Below are 19,843 nucleotides of genomic sequence, written 5' to 3'. Positions count from 1 at the left end.
GTCTCACTTGCCGCGTAGATATGTATTTGGTAAATTTTTCATATTAAATATCTTGCACGATGAGGAAAATATTATTAAATATCCACAGTCCGATGATCGGTTTTTCGTTAAATATTACATATACTGAAAAGCGTTTAAATTTGGTCCGTATAACGTTACGAAATATTATTTATTGATTGTTCTTACGCGCGTACAATGATAATAACAATGATAATGATAATATTAATCGTCGTATACGCGAATAATATACATATACAAGTCATTCGTTTCGTCGAAATGAGAAGGCCTAAGCGAGCAAGCGAGTGAGCGAGGATTTTGTGAATGAACGTCGTTATCATTGCCCTTGGCCACGACCCCTCGGCTTGATAGGAAATCATACACCGCATGGCCAGCGGCAACCGATATCGTTCGCTCTCTGTCTCTTTCATAATATTATATTAATACTTGTTCTGTAAACGCTGAGCGAGGCTTTTCCTTCCTTCGTGCTTTTTATTTAACTTTGCACATGCAGTAAAACAGTTCCAAAAATTTCAAAGACAAATTTCAGGGTTAAAAGTTATCGATGGTGAAATACGCGGTAATGTATATAAGAGACGTTAATATGTGGAAACCTACGTAGAAAGATGGAGGTGGGGAGGATGAGAGAGAACGAACAGCATGTGAGTAAAGTTTGTGAGAGGAGTAGGTGGCCTTTTCATCTCGTTGAGAAAGTAGGTTACAAAAAAAAATATATTATCGTAAGTTGAAAAATAAAGCTAAAATACGAAATAAGTATGCGTATGATGATATTCTGACGTAAGGTAAAAGGAGTAGAAAATAAGAAAGATTTAGCGGTTGCTTTAGGAAGGTGGGCGAATAATAAGCGATTCGCAACAATCGTCAATATGTATATATAATTTAGGGTGGTACTTATTTGGGGGTCGGAAGAATTTTCATCGGGACACCCCCTAGAAAAAGAAAATCTGCGTCAAGTTTCAAGCCCCTAGGTCAACCGGAACACGTGCCTCCAAAATCCGAAAGTTTTAAACTTAAAATACGTCTAGTTTTTATAAGCAGTTGTTTCGTTTTCTTTGACTTTGGTATAAATTGAGGAACCGATTTGAAATTTGGCAGAGTCGTTGCTTGTGACGACGGGAACAAAGCCTGATAATTTCAAAATATTATCACAACTTTGCAATATATTTCTTTTTGTATATAAGCTTGACGGCATTACTTTTATCAGGCTTGTGTACGTAAGGGAACAATAATTATAAAATTTTGAAATTTTCAGGCTTTGTTCCTATCGTCAGAAGCAACGACTCTGCCAAGTTTCAAATCGGTCCCTCAATTTGTACCAAAGTCAAACGAAACGAAACAACTGGTTATAAAACCTACACGTATTTAACATCTGAAACTTTCGGAGCTTAGAGGCACGTGTCCCGGTTGACCAAGCGGCTTAAAACTTTACACAGAGTTTTTTTCAATGATTTGTTACAGATTTGGGGGGCGTCCCAATGAAAATTTCATCCTGATACATGGTATTTATATCTTGCCAGCATTATTTCTCGTTCGGTTATCGAAGGGAAGAGAACGAAGAAGAAAAGATATTTCCGACACAAGTTTGGCCGTCTGCAGGTTCCAACTTCGATGACGCGGAGATGAAAAATGTCCACTGATATTACATTTGTCGCGTGACGCGCGTATCGTCGTACAGTGACGTGTGCGTTACACGTCTTTAAACGCCGCCGGTTCGTTCCTTACTTCGATTCAATGTCATCGCGAGCCAGTCAACAACAATGTGTAACCGCTAAAAATACTTCTTGATGGCCGCCATTTAATAATATGTATATATATATATATATTATATATATATTCACACCTATACATATAGTTGAACTTACGCCCATATGTACATATATACGTGTGCGAGTGTTTGTATATATATATATATATATATATATTTCTTTTACACGTATGTATATACGTATATGTATAACATCACAAGTTATCTTTTCCACCTTTTTAGAGTGTCGTTGAAATTGTAGGTTTGAATTTTCAATACAATCCTAACGTCAATCCTAATGATAAACGTATAGAATCTCGTAGAAAAAGAAACTTGATATTAGGACCCCTTGGTCAGATTTTACAATACTCAAATTTCGTGTGGCTGCTGTTTTCGGGACAAATTCGACTTCCTTTCCAGTTCGATAATGCTGCTGGAAACGTTCCTAACGGACTACTCCAGCACCTTAAGAGGTTGTCGTGGACGATTAAGACGTTGACGTGTTTATATATATATGATTATATATATGTAACGCAAAAAAGGGCTTAATAGCCCCGTTATATACGCAATTCCGAACAAAGTCATTCCAATAAATTTTCATTTCACGCAGAAGTAAAGAAATGGTACGGATTCGACGAATTAATAACGATAGTATAGAACAATTCTGGTGAAACGTTATTACCGACAATGGGTTAAAACCTCTGTTATCGAATTTATCGCTTCAAATTCTACGGAAAACTTCTGCGTACGGCACAGAAGTTATCATCTACTCGATGTATAAACTGTGCAATTAATTTTCTTCCGGTTCACTGCGCTCGACTTTCGCGTATAGATTCTATTTCACTTGTGAAGTAACGCCCGTGCGATTACTTGTTGCTGAAACATGAATGAACCGTAGAAGTTTTACGATGAATACGTACGCTAATATCGTTCTTTACTCGCGTCTGCGATTTCTTCACCCCGTAATTACGGACGACTACGTCGTTGCTCGAATAAGCGAACTTTGCGCATCGTCGGCGTAACAACTGCGTAACATAAAACGAGCCCAGCGTTTTCCTTTCTAACGAGAAACGCAGCGTTCTATTATTTTTCTAGGTCAGGAACCGAGGTGCAGTCGCGATGCGTGATCTGCCTGCTTTACGCCGCGTTACACCGAATTATACGTATAATACGTAATGTTGTTGCAATAACGAGAATTTCCGTTCAAATTTCTACAAACAGCGATCAGCTTCGACTGAATAAATTTTCGTAATTTGCGAAAGCCAATTTTCTTTGCTGTTCTTGGAATTCTTTTATTTTTATTTTCATTTTTTTTCACGAATTTTTACTTGTCATACGGGAACTTGTAGCCCGGCATGGCTACTTTGCATTACCGTATATACATATAAATAGTCACGATAACGCAGATGGCATAAATTTTCTTTGCTCGCAGTATAATTGTTTTCTCGATGCGCATGCACGCGTGCTCTGTGGATATTGATTTTCAAGATTGCAGCTGGTTATTGCACAATTTTCCATAATTTCGTTTCACACCCTGCAGTTTTCCACGTGTTGTTTTTATTTTTCTCCTCGACTTCGTTTTTCCGTTTACCTATAATACCTACCTACTTTGAAACGCTCTCGCGTGAGAGAGAAAAATCTCCGTTTCACGTTTCGTAGTCTTATGCCCGAATGTCACATGCAACGCGTTCAACCTTCGGTCCCGTCTTCGGGGCATAACCATCCTCTGGCACCTTACCTTGGGTTAGTTATAACGTAGAAATACATTCGTACTCACTCATAGATCAGTATTCACATAGGTATGTGTGTGTGTGTGTGTGTTATATATATATACTCGAAACTAGATGTACGTACAGGCACAACGTAAGGTGTGGTGCACACTTCGATCAGACACCGAAAAGAGGAGGAGAAAAATCGAAGAAAAGAGAAGAAAAGTCCGCCGTAAGTAAAGTGGACTAAATAAATATGCGCTCTTTTCCTTTCCTTTCTTTCTTTTTTCTCTCTTTCTCCTCTTCTTACCCGTTCGTTAACCGTACGAAAGCGGATGTGACGACACGCGCGTGCTTTCCACTCGTCGCGATATATTAACCCCCGTTTTCCATCTCTGTCTCTCTCCCCCCCCCCCCTCCCTCTCTTTTTTCGTGGCACAGTTCGCGTTCCGTGCGTATATACGTCCGTTACGCGTACGTACGCACTGGTATAGATAGCGATGTTTATAGTTTGGTGAAGTAACGCCAGGCGGCGCTGACGCGGCTGTTCCATTGGTCGGCGTGTGGTGAAGGAACAGTGTGGATACAACCAGTGTAAGCGTGGCGGAGAAGGCGTTGCGGCGGCGCGCGCAGTGCCTAGCGAATAACCGCGCCGCGTGCCTCCGTGAGACTCGGAGAGACGATTCATCGGTTGGATATTTTCATAAAATTATTCCCGTTGTTGTTGGTTCGTTGATTCGTTGGTTGGTTCGTTCGTTCGTTTGTTTGTTTGTTTGTGCGTGCGTGCGAGCTGCTGCCCTGATACCCCTCGATTCTCGTGTCTCTCGTGTCTCGATTGTAGAAAAAAAAAAAAAAAAACAAGAGAGAGAGAGAGATTGCGCGCGCCCCCTGTCCAATTCCCAAAGTCTTCGCGGATAGTATCGTGTTATTATTTCTAGTGCGACGCAAAATCTCGAACGCGGTTACCTTGAAAAATGTGTTTTGCAAGGGTAAATGAATAACAAGGTATAAACGGATGATTAACGATATTTGTCATCAATTATCGACGATGAGAATTACATGTATTGTTCTCTAATACTACACGAAGTGCTGTTGCGTGTAACTGGAATAGAAGATGGGAGAAAAAGAGAATTGGTAAAAGAAACCGAAAGAAAAGTAAAATAAATAAATAAATAAATAAATAAATAAATTCTTCAATATGCTTGTACATATATTATAAACTGAGTGTACGGCAGTGAAGTGACTATTAGAAACATTAAAAAAGTTTTTGCATCGTTCTTTGAAAGTGTGGAAAAAAAGAGAGAGAAAAACATACGCGTAGAGCTAGCGCCAGTTTTTTTTTTTATTTTTTATTTTTTTATTACCGTCTGCAAAAATAAAGTAACACTTGACACGTATCTCTCCGCGTGTCGTGTGTGTGTGTGTGTGTGTCAATAGGTATTCAGTTTGAGGCTAACAAATGAAAAGAGAAAAAGATGAAAAAAAAAAACATACAGTGAGAGAGAGAGAGAGAGAGAGAGAAAAGAAAAGCACGCGTTGGTGTTGTGTAAGAATCGTCATCGACGACGGTCGTACGTAGTAGTCATGCACGCGTGTGTGTGCGTACGTGTTACACGTACGTACACCTTATGCCGCCTACCTACGCGCAATGAGCGAAAACCCAGCGCGTTATCGTGTATACCGTGAACTGCGTCTCTTGATCTGCGCGAACGGTCCTCTGCGCAACGGCGCTAACGTCAAGTCGAGCATCGGCGGTACCGTTTCGCCTGCCCCCCCCCCCCCCCCCCCCCCCCCCCTCCTTCGGCGACTACACGCGATTCGCGTACAACACGGAACGTACGTACGTACGTACGTATTACCTCCTAACTCGATTCTCGAACAAATTCACAATCTTTCACACGTGCGTAGGCATACGACAATGTAATAATTTAATACGTATATAACAGGCGTGTAAGGGTGTGGTATACGACGCGAGGATGCGCGGCCGTTACGATGTACATGCACGTCATGTGTATTATCATGTGTACTTACATTATGCCTGTAATATGCGTTTACCCAGCTGTAATATTCTATCTCCGGTATCGTTTTACACGGAATGCAATGGTCATCTTTCTCGTCGTATCTCTTTTTTATTTATTTATTCATTTACTATTATTATTATTATATTAATATTGTTGTTGTTGTTATTATTATTTTCATTATTACCACGACGCTCAAGCTTGTTTATTGGCTAAGTTTCGTCCCAAGAGAGAGAGAGAGAGAGAGAGAGAGAGAGAAAGATATGGGCGAGAAAAAATTAAATGATCATACTTTAGAATGATACATAATACCTACCGGAAATGCAATATAAACTTGGAACGAGTTGTGAATGCGGGCATACATATATAGGTATAATGTGCATACTGTATATATATATATATATATGTATATAATAGACAATGATGCGTGTGGAAAATCGCGATTACTACAGGAGGACGAGGAGGTGGAAGAGGAGGAGGAGGGGAAGAAGAAGCACTGGCTATAGCGAGAAAATTGAGAATTTGATACTCGAGAAACGATGTATGGTCGGACGAATATCGCACGCGGAGCGATACGTGTAGGCGGAAAATGAAGAGAAAAAAAAGTGTGTGTATAAAAAGAAGACGACTGCGAATAAAAAAAAATGGTTGGGCGGGGGGGGTCGACGACAAAGAAACTAAAAGAGACAACGAAGAAACGAAACGTACAGAGAGCATGTAGAAAAAATGAAGAAATGAAGGGATACAAATTGAAAAGAAAAAAAGGGAAACGATTTTTTTTTTTTCTCTTTTATAAATATGGGAGGAAGAAAAAAAGAAAAAACCGAGAACCGCGCGCCGCATGCCGAGTGACGTATTTGCCGACGACGCACGGATTTGCGCAGTTCCGAAGCGCCAGGCGACAGCTTCAAAGCGTGCGAACCGCTCGTTCGTTCTCTTCTCCTTCTCCTCCACCTTCTCCTCCTCCGCCTCCCTCCTTCTTCTTGTTTTCCTCCTCCACGTTCTTCTCCTTCTCCTTCTCCGCCGACGCCGCCACCGCCGCCTCCACGTCGTTTTGTCGTCGCATTAAGTAAAACGTGTCTCGATTCCACCGCGAGGTTCCGATCAACGATCATAGTATTTTATGTATATTATACGTTACGTTACACGCCTAGAAAGATTCGCAATCCGCAGAAACGCGCGTGGTGCAAGTGCAGTGACCTCGGTGTCCGACTGTGTACACATATTATTATTATGTAACGTGAGTAAGTGACTTGGATTATAATAATAATCATCCTTGATATATTAGGTATAATAATGAGTATCACCGCGTCACCTTTGATTTTGTCGATATTTTACGAATAACGATAAAAACAACAACAACAATAATAATAATAATAACAACAGTAATTATAAATTGTCGGTAATAATGTCGTGATTGTTGTACTTACGTATATTATCATTTTCGACTCGTTTCTTCGCGCGCGGATGTGTCTGTGGTTGTGTTTTATATCTGTGTACTATTCACAGGTATAACATATATTGATACGTATATACGTGTGTGCGTGGATGGATGGTATCATTTACAAAACGTACAGGCCTTACATGCACCAATATTACCGTGAATCTGAGTAATTTCGGAATGAAATGAAAATCAATGCGGGATAACCGTCATGCAATTATGCTTATAATTTAATAATGTCTATTATTGGCATCGTACCCGTCAATGTATATAAGGAAAAAATACATTCATTCGTTCATTTCTTCACTCGTTCAACGTGCATACAGCCATCTACGTAAGACGGGCGTCGCATCCATCCATGCCTTATACCCTATCATCCTAGCGCGGAACTCTATATTACGTCAGATTGCGAGATTCTAACTACGGAAATATACACGCCGTCCTAGGTATATATATACACATATATACGTGTGTGTGGGTGTGTGTGTGTTTGCGCGTCGAGGCGTTGGTATATATAAATATGTGTAATGTGTATGTATACAGATGTATATAGAAATTCGACGGGTTGCGTTGCTCGCGTTTGACTGTATAATAAAAACTGTTTAGTGTTTTTATTATACATTTATACGTACGCATTCTTGTCGGGTATTATGTTTGTATATTGGATCTATAGATGGTCATATATAGAACGATTTAAACTCTGCGCTGAACCTGCACCTTATAGACCTCACGGTGTATATATATATATATATATACATATGTAAACGTACATAGATGTAGGTATAAAACTTGAATCGTATAGGAGAAGAGTAAAAACGAAAGGAATGGAATAACGAAAATGAAACGATAAGCCCGAGTTATGTTAAATACTATATTATTAATATGTATATCGACAGTTATTTTCTCACCGAGCAGTAATCGACAACATATTGTTGTACGATATTATATCCTTAGGTATAAACGTATCGCGTATTATGTTGCAATGCCAAAATCTATCGCTTGTATAATATTGGGATTAGGGGTCAGAGTGTGAAAAAAAAAAAAAAAAAAAAAGAAAAAAAGGAGAAGAAGATATCAACATATTGACGGTAAATACTGGTTATCCTCGAAAATTTGCTGGTTAGTTTTGCAGAAAGAGAGAGAGAGAGGGAGAGTGAGGGAGAGAGAGAAATAGATATAGAAGGGGGAAAAAATGGACAACGCTGGTAGACTCGGTGTAAAGAAAACTATATACTTTGTAGGTTAATTTTTTTCTTCGTTTTTTCCTCCCCCTTCTTATGTACATTCAAAAATATCTCGTTATATACATATACATATATGTATAGGGTTATATAGTATATAGGGTTTAGTGTAATAATAATGATAATATATCGGTATACATCTACGCGCGCGTGTGTGTGTGTGTATATATATATATATATATATATATATGTATATAGATACGTGAGAGACGCGCCGCGTGGGTAGAGCGCGAAACAAACGAATGGCGCGTGGCGCGGCGTTGATACCAAAATGGCGGCCTTAAAGAAAATACACGAGATATGCCGTCGCGCGCGGGCTGTAGTCACGCCGTTTCCTACGAGTTGATGATCCTAGCCGTGTACCAATTCATACACGCACGTATTAATGTGCGTATGTATGCACTCGACGCCACTTGCATCTGTGAATTTTTACGTACGCCGTGTTGCCGTATTCGTACGGAAGTGTAATGTACTCGCGCAGGTGTGCGCATTATGCCTGAAATCGGTGTGCGGTCGGCGAATAAAATGCCCGCGTGTTTCTTAACTTGCGTGTGTTCGATTTTTTTTTTTTTTCTCTCTCTTTTCTCTTTTTTTTCACGAATCTCCGCGGTGTGATATTATTACACAGAAATTGTAGATCGGAAGCAAACTGTAAACGATGACAAACGTTGAATGTACAATAATGATAAACTATGATGAAAATAAAAATGGAAAAAACAATAAAATGTGAATAAGAAGACGAAAATGAAAAACTTTACCCCTGCGATTATTTGAAAGATTGTACTTGTTTAATTAAAACGGCGGTTATTCGCCAGCGAATATATTTATATACGTTTAAAATTATTAATTCAGTGCCGTTGTAGAATTTACGTAAAAAAAAAGTTTTTAATATATTTAATCGTACAGTGCAAATAAAAAACTGCATCTCAAAGTAATTGCGAATGGCAGGAAATAAAAACAAAAACAAAAAAAATTATGAAATTAGAAATCGTCGACGACGGTTACGATAAAATGAGTGCATCGTGTGATATTGTTCACCGCTTATACAGGCAAACTGGTATCATCTACAGCAAAATGGATGATAGAGAGCGGTTTGAAGATCATCGGTGCAAAATAATAATCATGGTAAGAATTGCGTCAAGTTTATTTCTTCGTCGTAACATCTAAAAATGAAGTGTAATATAAACAATGTTCGTTTCTTCTGTTTCTTTTTTTTTTCCCCCTCGTGAGAATTTATAGACTTTCGACAACCATATACTTTTTTTTTCATACTCCTGTTTCTACATTATCTATTTGTCTTTTGTATTATACATTGTTGTAAGGAATATTTCAAATTTCTACTGCAACTAATTTTACGCATAACAGATTTGTAAAATTTCTAAAAATGAGTTCGGATTCCTAATTGCGACAATTTGCCATCATTTATCGCTTAAAAATTGACGAAAATTTCACCTCGCCTTCTTCTTTTTGCACGGTTAAGGGAATGAATGCCTTAAAACTTGGGTTAACTTGTTTTCGGTCTGAAAAAAGAAATACTACTTTGATTCTGTACGAATTATTTATCCGACAACGACTGGAGATGCGGCTGACGTGAGAAAATGGGATGCGTTGTTATTAAACTCGTATACAGTATCGATGTCGCATTTTTCTTTTTTTCAGATAGAAAACAAGTTTGCCGGAAGGTTAAGGAATTTATGCATTTTACTGTAGAGACGTTAAGCGGTATACACTCCCCCACCACCACCACCACCACCGTAGTTTCTAGACCATAAAGTTGAAGTTAGTAACGTTAGTTTAACGATGGATGTTCATAAAAAATCGTCACTTGGAACTTCTTAGGATTCTCTAAAATTCAGATAATAAATAATAACAAAGAAGACATGCTTAGATTTTGAAAAGTTATACTTCTTGGAACGTCGTTTGAAAATTGCAAAACAACGATTTTTTTTTCCACGATGCTTCGTTACGTTAACGTTATACTAATAACTTTATTCTTCCTGCAGACCTGTACATATATATATATATATATATATATACGAACGTGATGCAGAGTGAATTTCTAACGACCGAATGGTTCAGTGCGCATGCGCTGGAAATTAGAGTGCCGGATGCAACGCGTCGTTTCGTCAGGGCAGCCAACATTTTTGAGGTTACGTGAATCGCGGCGCGACCTCCGATCCGAATTCACGTATGTTGGTCGCCCTGACAAAAGAACGTTGCTATCGCTCTTGAATTTTCAACGCACGCGCATTAAACCATTCTCGATCGTTAGCTATTTCACTCTTTATTACATAGTAGTATATATACATAGCATCGTGTCGCGCCATTCCCTGGTTCATTGATAAAACCGAGACTACTCGCTGTGCACGGAAGGGCTGTTGTTGCGTATATACGACGTACGTACGTCACTGTCGGATGTCTATCTATGCATGCATGTAACGGTCGGCGAAGGGCAAGGGCGGGAGGGGGGGAGGGGGAGGGGGGGGGGGGGTAGGGCCTGCTGCAGGCATGTATAGCAGGCTGTTTGCGGTGCAGCGGCAACGAGGCGTCTTCGTCGTCGTCCTTAGTAGTCGTAGTCTATGTTTGTTCAACTCGACTACCGATGCGGTATGCGAGAGCCAGAGAGAGAGAGAGAGAAGGAGGAAGAGGAAGAGGAAGAGGAGGAAAGCAGCTCACGTAGAAGCATCGACGATCCAAGCGATACACGCAGCTTAACAAGTTACTATCAATGGACGGACTGACACTGCAGGATGACAAGAAGACGAGACGAAAGGAGACGAAATTCGGGGATAACGATAATGCCGCAATGACGAAGATGTACGATATACGTATACGTACGCTATACACCCTCACACACCCCGCTGCTACATTAAATCGCTGGGTTTGTGTCTGCATACACGTATATCGGATTTTTGACGTAATCGTCGCGCGGCAAACGCTATTGAAACGTTTTATAGGTTTTCTCTCCTCCTTCTTTTTATATTCTTGATCTTTCCTTTCGTTTTTGTATCGTGGCCCCCGTGTACTGCGTACATATATAATATACGCGTGAATATCTATCATTATTTTTTTTTTTTTTGTCATCTTTTTTCATTTTTTTTCATCTCCTCTACTTCTCTCTCCGTATCTCTCATTACTTATGTCCCTGTTTGTCAATGTTTCGGTTATACAATAATGTAACGTACAACTGTAATCAATGAAACGCGTGTTACCGGCTCCGTGTACGGTCCGCGTTTTATTCGTCTATTCATCCCGCCATTGTGATAACTTTCGTACATGCGTGTAGTAATTATTGTAAATACATAATCTGACAATATTTAACACCGACACAAGTGGCTAATGATTGTATACCAGTGTTGTACATCACTGATATACTCTCTTTGTCAAAAAAGAAACGAAGAATTGGAAGAAGACCGAGTGTAAAAATTTTTCTTTCATACGCGTGTATTAGCCATGTAAAATGACGTTGACACGCAACAACTATCGTGAATATTACACAATGAACAATATTTTGACCCTTGTTACGAATTGCAATTTTCCCCCATACGCATCGAAATTATTTATATATACGGAAACGAAATGCAGGTGTGCCGGAGGTGTGGGTTAATCGGCGGTCATTATTATGAAAGTTTACACGCCGTGTGTAATAATGTTGATCCGTCTCTTACGTGTAGGCGAGGCGCGATGTGTGGAAGATAAGTAGAGAAAGATCGAAAGGCGTGAGAGAGAAATGGGCGTGTGCTGTGTCGGAAACTGGACAGTAATAGAGATTGATAGCTTGGACGATGTGGACGAAATCGATGCTTACGATACTACCAAGTACCTTGTACCTAAATTGTATCACGCGGCAGCTATTACGTCTAATATACATTCGTACGTTAGGGTGGTTCTTTCTTTTCTTCACTACTCCTTTAATCTTTTTGTCCCAACAGATCGAACTCAAATCGATCCGTCAAAAACGTTTTGAGAGGTCGGAAAATAGAATTTTCGATTTTTCCTTATAAATAACGTATTTGGATGTATAAATTTGTATACAATATTTTTTTATACATATTATATATATAGTAGATAGTAATATAAAATCCCTCCCCCCTCTCGGGAGCTGCTCGATATATATATATATATAGAGAGAGGTATTATATGACATCTGGCCGAGTGTCGCCTTTCTCAACGTGTGTCGATCGGTTGTATGGGCCCCGAAATTCATACATGCAGATGGTTATTTATTCCTCGATGCGTCTAAAAATGATTATATTTTTTCATCAACACCATCACGCTTGCCACATGTCGAAGCGAAACTCCTGGATCCTCGCGTTTCTTCTTTAGCTTTACGTACACACCTCGTACGTATCCTTAAAGCCTTTTTTTTTTTCCACGTAACTACACTTCCCTTAAAACTTGTTCGATTAATTTTACCGAATGCAACGAAATATATCGCAACGTCTCCTTGGAATAATTTTCTGTACATAGAACACGTCTTATATCGTATAAATGAATTGAGTCTGTCGGAAAAGCAGAGAAAAACGAGAACAAAAAAAAGAAGAGAAACAAAAAGAAAAAGACAATTTCTTCCGGCCAACTCGCTGCAGTCGACAACGACGTGATATGCGGTCGAGTTTGTTGATTTCATAACACGGCTCGACAGGTGATTCTAATTTCTACGGCTCTGTCTGTTGTACAGCCATCTGCGGTGTGCGGTGCGCGGGATATAATATATCCTGTAATTATTATCGCAGGTGAAATTGTGGTTACAGTTTCATACGTTCGGGATAAACAAGTGAGATTAGTCAATTACACGGGTATGCGACCAAAAAACTGCACAGCCTTTTTTTTATTTATTTTTTTTTTTTTTTGATTATACCGTTTCTTACAGATATTCACTCACTGAAAACCGGGAAAGATATAATGAAAAAGTTACATCGCGTCAGGTTTTTTCTTCAACTCGTGTTTGTAGTTTTATTTGAGAGTTAAACTCCCGTTTAATTCGTAAGTTTCCAGCAAAGAAGTCGGCTCTTTTATACTCTCGGTGATATTTTTAAATTTCTGTATTTTAAATTCACTTATAAATTAAATTAAATTAAATTTCTCTTATCGTTAGCGGTGTATTATATTGTACTCAATACCTGACGGTTTCTATAACAGTAACGCGTGCGTGCAGCGTGCGTGCAGCAGGTCGATCACGCGTGCCTGGCACCATCCCTCGAGCCTCGGTCACCAATCGTTATATATCCACCCTTGCCTTTTTGCCCCCCCCCCCCCCCCCCCCAAAAGCATGCACATTGATTCTCACGCAGCTTAGGTATAAACAAACCTACGGGCTTTGACGCGTTTTATTTATTTATTTATTTATTTTTTGTTTTATAAAAACAAACTTTGCAAACTCGTCGAAATTCGCTTTCACTGCATTGCGGAATACGATAAGAAATCCACTCGCTCTGAATCTGAGCCTTTTTTTTTTTCTCTCTCTCTTTATTTCATTCGTTCGGAGGGTTTTCAATTCGTCTACACGGAGAGAAAAATGTGAGAAAAATTACCCTGCTGTTACTAATCGTGATGTGAAAGACACCTAATTGCAGTTTTTATTGATGCGTGTTACAAAAATTATGGGTTTTTATGAAAAAAAAAATTACTGCCTCGCTTAGAAACTATGTATCTCGGTAGCGCAAAATTTAAAATGTGACGACGCATTTTTTCCGATGCAGCACGGTAAGAACTGCATTAGGTGTCTTTTACATCACGATTACAGTAACAGCAGGGTAATTTTTCTCAGATTTTTCTTCTTCTCCGTGTAGATTGCCTGGTGTGATGACGATGGGAATTTTTTTACGCCCATTGAAATCTCGCGGTTACAGATTGAAAAAAAACAAAAAACAAAAATACATCATTACTTTTTCGATAAAATATTGTACCGTGAATATGTAACGAGACCGAAACACGTGTATTTAAGTTAAGTTGAGATACCTAATTATTCTGTAAAAATTAGGGAATTTGTTTCGAATTATTCGGTGCTGATTTTGCGGGTATCTGACAAAAAATTTATCCGAGTCCCGAACAAGGACCTGTACCTACCTACTCTAATATATTTACATCGAAGAAAAATCCTATATACTCGTACATGCGACAATCGGTTTAACGTGTACAACAGCGAGGAATTTGTTGGTTCAAATGTCGCCCGTAAACGCCAGCGATCGAATATCGTTCATACGGGTATTAAAATATCAATTAATCTTTCATTTCAATTCCATATTGCACGAATATTAAAAGAATAAAAAAAAAATAACATCAACACCGGATTTGTCCCATCGATTTATTTCGCTGCAGCAACAACATTAATAAGCTACCGAAGAGAATTTTTTATTCCTTATATTAATCGTTTGTAGTTTGAAAATATGAAACAACAGTTGTTATAATTACGTCTGTTTAAAAAAAAATATATATATATATGTATGTATTCTATTCACCCGTTACGTATACGTAACACAACTTTATTGCAAAATGTGCAATTTCATTTTCGAAAATTTCGGTACGATGTAAATAATGTGAAAATAAATTGGACTCGCGATTTCGCAGTTTTATTGCTAACTGCTCGCTTTTTCACCGTTATTTCTCCTGACGTTATTTCAATCTAACGGCTAGAGGGTGCGTCGGAATTTGCGGTCGAAGCTTTTTGAAAGCCGAGGAATCGCGACCGGGATTGAAACTCAACGACAGGCCGCATCGCGAGTAAAAGCTCAGAGAGCTCTGCTGCTGTGGGATCGGCGCCGTATCAATGGCGGATCGCGCATTTCGCCTCTTCGCTATCTGCAGGCATCGTCGTGTGGTATACCTATACCTGTACCCACACCTAAAAACTCGGACGTCTGTGCGTGTGTGTATATATAGCTTCGCAAGTCGAGTCCTCGCTGAAGATATTTCTTTACTTCGTTATATATTATACATATATAAGGTAAGGCTTCCGTTTGTCTCCGTTGCGTCGTTTACGGACAGACGTAGAATATTTGCGAGAGGAGAGCGGCAAAAAAAATATTAATAGAAATATTTTTCTCGATTTGTTTTTCTTTTCCTTTTTTTACTCTTTTATTTTTTTTTTTCTTTCTTTTTTCTTTTCTCGATCGCGGTTTCAAACGGCGATATTTTTATACGCGCGAATGATTGTGATTACCTATCGAATAGTTTGTACAGCAAACGCCGCGTGTATTTTGCGCTTATAGTATTTATTACCTATATATGTTATAAATATTAAGAGACAGTCGCTGTGAATTTTTCGTAATCAATTTTCATACCTACATTGTTGGGAAAATATAACTAAACTTCATGCCCTGGAAGATTCACTTTATAATTTGTGTTATTTTGTTACATTTCTGTTAGTGAATGTGACACAGAAATTTTTTTAATCTTAACGTCTGAATTGTCTCGTCAGCATTTAATTTGTAATTTTCACTTTATATTTTCACTTAGTCGTACACTAAAAAATGGTTAATTCAATCTATAAATCTTAGTCGAACCGTTGGAACATTTTTATTCTTTCATGCTTATAATCGTACATTCTTTGTGTATTTTTTATATATATATATATATACATATATATATATAATTATTTATACATATATCGACGCCTCTTACGAAAACTAGCATGTTTCGGTTATCACCGCGAAAACTATCGTGTCTCGATTAGTGAAATAAGGATTTTTCAAAGATTCGTTCGCTGCGCGGTGTAACAACTGTTATGCATCTTATCGGAGTTGACTAAATCGGTGTTTTTTGGATTTTTGTACACAGAAATACTACACTTTTACTAATTTGTTTTAAAACGTGCTACTTTTCGTAAGTGGCGTCGATATATATACATATATATTAGACTGGTTTGAAAAATCGACTATTATTTTTTATTTTTTTTTTAAATTTTATAGATCACAAACCAATTTCAATGCAATTAAAAAATTTGTTTCGCAAGATATGGAACGGAAAATTTAAAACTACAATGTTTGAAAAGGAATTTACCATTGAAAGTAGAATTGATTTCAGTGAGGTTATTTATCGTTGAAAGTAGAGCTTTACAAATTAAAAATTGTTAACTGACTTCCTTCCTCACAGAAAATCACAAACTATAGAATTTTCAAGAAATATTTGATGATATTTAGTAACAAGTTGCAACATTTTGCTCCGAACTAAAAAAAAAAAAAAAAAATAGTCGACTTTACCGTAAACTGAACTTCGAGCTTGAATAACTTTGGAAGGAGTCGATTTATCAAAAAATAATGGGAGACACTTTTTGTAGAGTGTTCAATTTCCTATAAATGTACGTACGAGTCATTTGGATTTATTTATTGGTTTGCGAGCTACAAAATTCGAAAAAAAAGAAAAAAAAAATTTCCTCCCCCGTTTAAATGGAAAATATATAAATACTAATATTAAGAGATCCGCTTTCGACAGGCATCTTTTTCACCCGCCCGAAAGTGTTTCAGAGGCGATTTTGAAAAAAAAAATAACAGTCGATATTTTTGGACCAGTCCAATGTATGTATTACATGTAGGTATGCGTTGTGTGCGGAAAGTCGAAGAACTTGGCCGGATGATGCGTAACTGCGAAGTCAATACCATGTACAAATCGGGCGATAACGAGGTTTAGGAATACTCGGGGGCGTCGTCCTTTTTCCCTCCGCCGGGGAGGAAAGTAAAGAGGCGGAATCGTCGTCGTCGTCGTCGGACGAGCTGCTGGGGTGCGAATCGGGAAGATCGGCGTCCCTGTCATCCCGGTGCGCACTGCGGGGGAGATGACGCCGACGTGAAATTGCTCGACAAAATGAAATTTCAGTACGCCGGAGGCGTGTCTGGACAATCGGGAATCCAAGTGGCCAAAACCAATCTGCAGACTAGCTCGTCAACCAATTTATGTACATTGATTACTTTACTTGCGGGAAATTAAAGGCGATCTCGCGTATCGATCGTTCGATCGTTTGCCGATTTTTTCGTGCCTCTGGCCGATCTGATTTCTTTGCACTTTGTTGTCGCGGTGTTTAAAATTATTCGCAGTGTTCAAGTGCGACTTTCGGGACTTTGTTGGGCGCGGTTGAAATTACGAATTTTAAATGCCTCGAGAACGAGGAGTTGCGAATTTTTTTACGCCGAAACTTGAGGGGAGAAATTATTGAAATTTGATCGAAATGTCGGGAGTTTCGAACCGTTCGAAAACCGACGGTCAAAATATACCGATAAGGGGTTAGATCCGACAAGTCAAAGTTCCGAAAATGCGAAAATTTCGCGATCTGTAACATCGACATTTCGAATGATCCAAGATTTTTGGTTTCATGAATTTATGGCTTGACGAAATTTCACCACTTTGATATTTCTTTGTTTTTCTTCTTATTTTTTACACCCACTCGTCGAGTAAACTACGCTGTGTCAGTATATTATAATTTTTGGAATTTTACTCTGTCGAAACTTTATTTTTCGAAATCTTGCATTTTGGAAGTTTGAGCCAACGGTTTTCCGACCATTAGAAACTTTGTTGTTTCAAAAGTTTAATTTCCACACTTCAAGTTTCACACACCAAACATGTAATTCGGAATCAGGCGCTTCCGGAACTTTTCAAGTTCGGAACTTCAACCCGACTTGACAAGGATATTTGCTGTATTTCGTTTCGTTTACACTCAAATTCTCACAAATCCTCCCACTCTGATTTCCGCGGGTAAAAGTCAAACGGCCAAGGTATTAATTTTTCAGAAACGCGAGAATCCAAGACCAAGAATTTCCATCAACAGGTACGGAAATTAGTCGGAATGTCGAAGTGCGAGCAAAATGTAAGAAAAAGAAAATAAAATAAAAAGAATAACTCACGGCATTTTAGAACCGTATTCGAAATTCTTCTATTTCACAAACTGATGTAACGCCAACTTTTCTAACAATACGAAATTCTTTATTCGCGAAGAGCCATTTCAATGTATCTAAAAATTCGATATATCGCGACTTTCGTGAATCGCAACCACTTTACTTTTCAATCCCGACTTCTCATCGAGCACATTAAAAATATCAATCTGCGCGTTTCGTTTTTGATGAAAAATCCTGCAACCGATACTCGAGCAATCCTTTACGACCGTCGAACCGCAGCGCTCATTGAGACACGCATTGCTGCTAGAATACCGTGGAAGCCTTAACTAATCCCGATTGGGGGGCGTAATCTTCTTTTCCCCGGTTCTTCCCTAGGGAATCTCGATTATACGGGAGTTACACACTTTACCTCCGCACGGTCAATTCCGACGACGCGATCGGCGCCTATTCGTCTTATCGACTTTACTCTACCGGACGTTTCAAAGGTCGCAATATAAACATCTGTCCGTAATGGTATCCAAACGTAGCTGAGGTTGAAACGATAGAATTTGAATCGACCGATTCCCTTTTTGCAAGCCTAGTCGCCTCCGAATTCCCGTGGACAAATTTTTTTTTCGAGTCAAAGACACCTTTTCGGCTTAGAGATCCGCCATTTTGTTATTAGTATCAATGAAAAAATTGCTAAATTTTCTTGAAACTACAAGTAATCAAGCCCTCAAACTCAAATTGCTCCGGGAGTTTAAATATTCTGTAAAAAAAAAAAAATGAAAGGAAAACAAAAACCTAACCCCCCTCCCCTCCCCCTTCCTCCTTAACAAAAAAGCTCGGCCAGCTTCCTCGTAAATTCAAGGCCCTCGTTTTCTCAAGAAGAAGGTGGTTCTGCTTTGCGCAGGGCACAACGAGCTCCACTCGTGATCCCTTAGGAACACCGCTCGGCGATACGTACCAAACAAAAAACAGACAACCCCACTCGAGTCCTACAACATACGCATGTAATAACTGATTTCGGTTTCCGTTTCCCCTACCGATTCTCGCCGCAAGCTGTGATTATTAACCCTCTGGCCAACGATCGAACAAACATGCCGCTGCGGGATATCGAACATTGAAAGTTTTTCTCCGTTATACGGTCTTTTGTATCGCGATTAATTCGGGGAACGAAATTTTTAAATGCTAAACAAATCGTTACTCAATCGAAACTGGAATTCATTTTTCACACGTATAAAAATTGTTCACAAGTTTTCACAGCATTTTGCAATATGTAACAGATTTCTTTTTATTTTATTTTATTTTATTTTTTTATATGTATAAACAATAATTATACCGTACTAAGGTGTTTTGTTTTTTCATCGATCTTTTGTTGGTGTGAGTGTTGTTCGGGGTATAACGTCCAATATGCAGTCGTTATGTTATACACCTATGGAAATAACATTGAACATAAGCCGATCGTCTCCGGCTTTTTACACGTCTCTGGATTAGAAAGAAAATAATTAACAAGGTGCGTTTAAACGATGAATATTAAGGCTCGGACGTGATTGCGGCAGGAGCTTAGCGAAGCTTTCCTTTACAATGACAAATAATTTCATCGAAATCTCACCGTATCAGTAAATAAACAAGCGGCAGAAACGCAACGCATGCGCGTGTGTGTGTGTGTGTGTACACGCATAAAAGGAGAAACGTCTAACGCAGGCATCGCGCAAAACATACACATTACACGTCAGGTACACGTAACTACGCTACAAGATACCTCGTACGTAGACGGTGATGCCGTGCCGCAGGTGAACGTATGAAGATGGAAGAGAGGAAAGAGCAGAGAGCATGTCAAGAGATACTATTACAGCAATGATA

At 38.9% G+C, this 19,843-nt stretch overlaps 1 protein-coding gene across 3 annotated transcripts in view; it reads left to right on the top strand.

The window, feature by feature from the left end:
• The window catches only part of LOC107222594 (serine/threonine-protein phosphatase 4 regulatory subunit 1), a 134,836-nt gene that overhangs the window by 43,338 nt on the left and 71,655 nt on the right, over positions 1-19,843 (top strand). Inside the window, exons 1-2 of one of the 3 annotated variants that reach the window (XM_046732310.1) lie at positions 4,219-4,605; positions 8,809-9,296. The exons of the other annotated variants lie outside the window; for them this stretch is intronic. The gene's annotated coding sequence lies outside the window, so the exon portion shown is untranslated. Of the gene's footprint in view, positions 1-4,218; positions 4,606-8,808; positions 9,297-19,843 lie in introns of those variants that run through there. 3 annotated transcript variants of the gene reach the window in all.

This window comes from Neodiprion lecontei, chromosome 2, assembly GCF_021901455.1.
Source record: "Neodiprion lecontei isolate iyNeoLeco1 chromosome 2, iyNeoLeco1.1, whole genome shotgun sequence".
Classification (NCBI taxonomy): Eukaryota; Metazoa; Arthropoda; class Insecta; order Hymenoptera; family Diprionidae; genus Neodiprion; species Neodiprion lecontei.
This window is presented reverse-complemented; position numbering and strand designations above follow the sequence as displayed.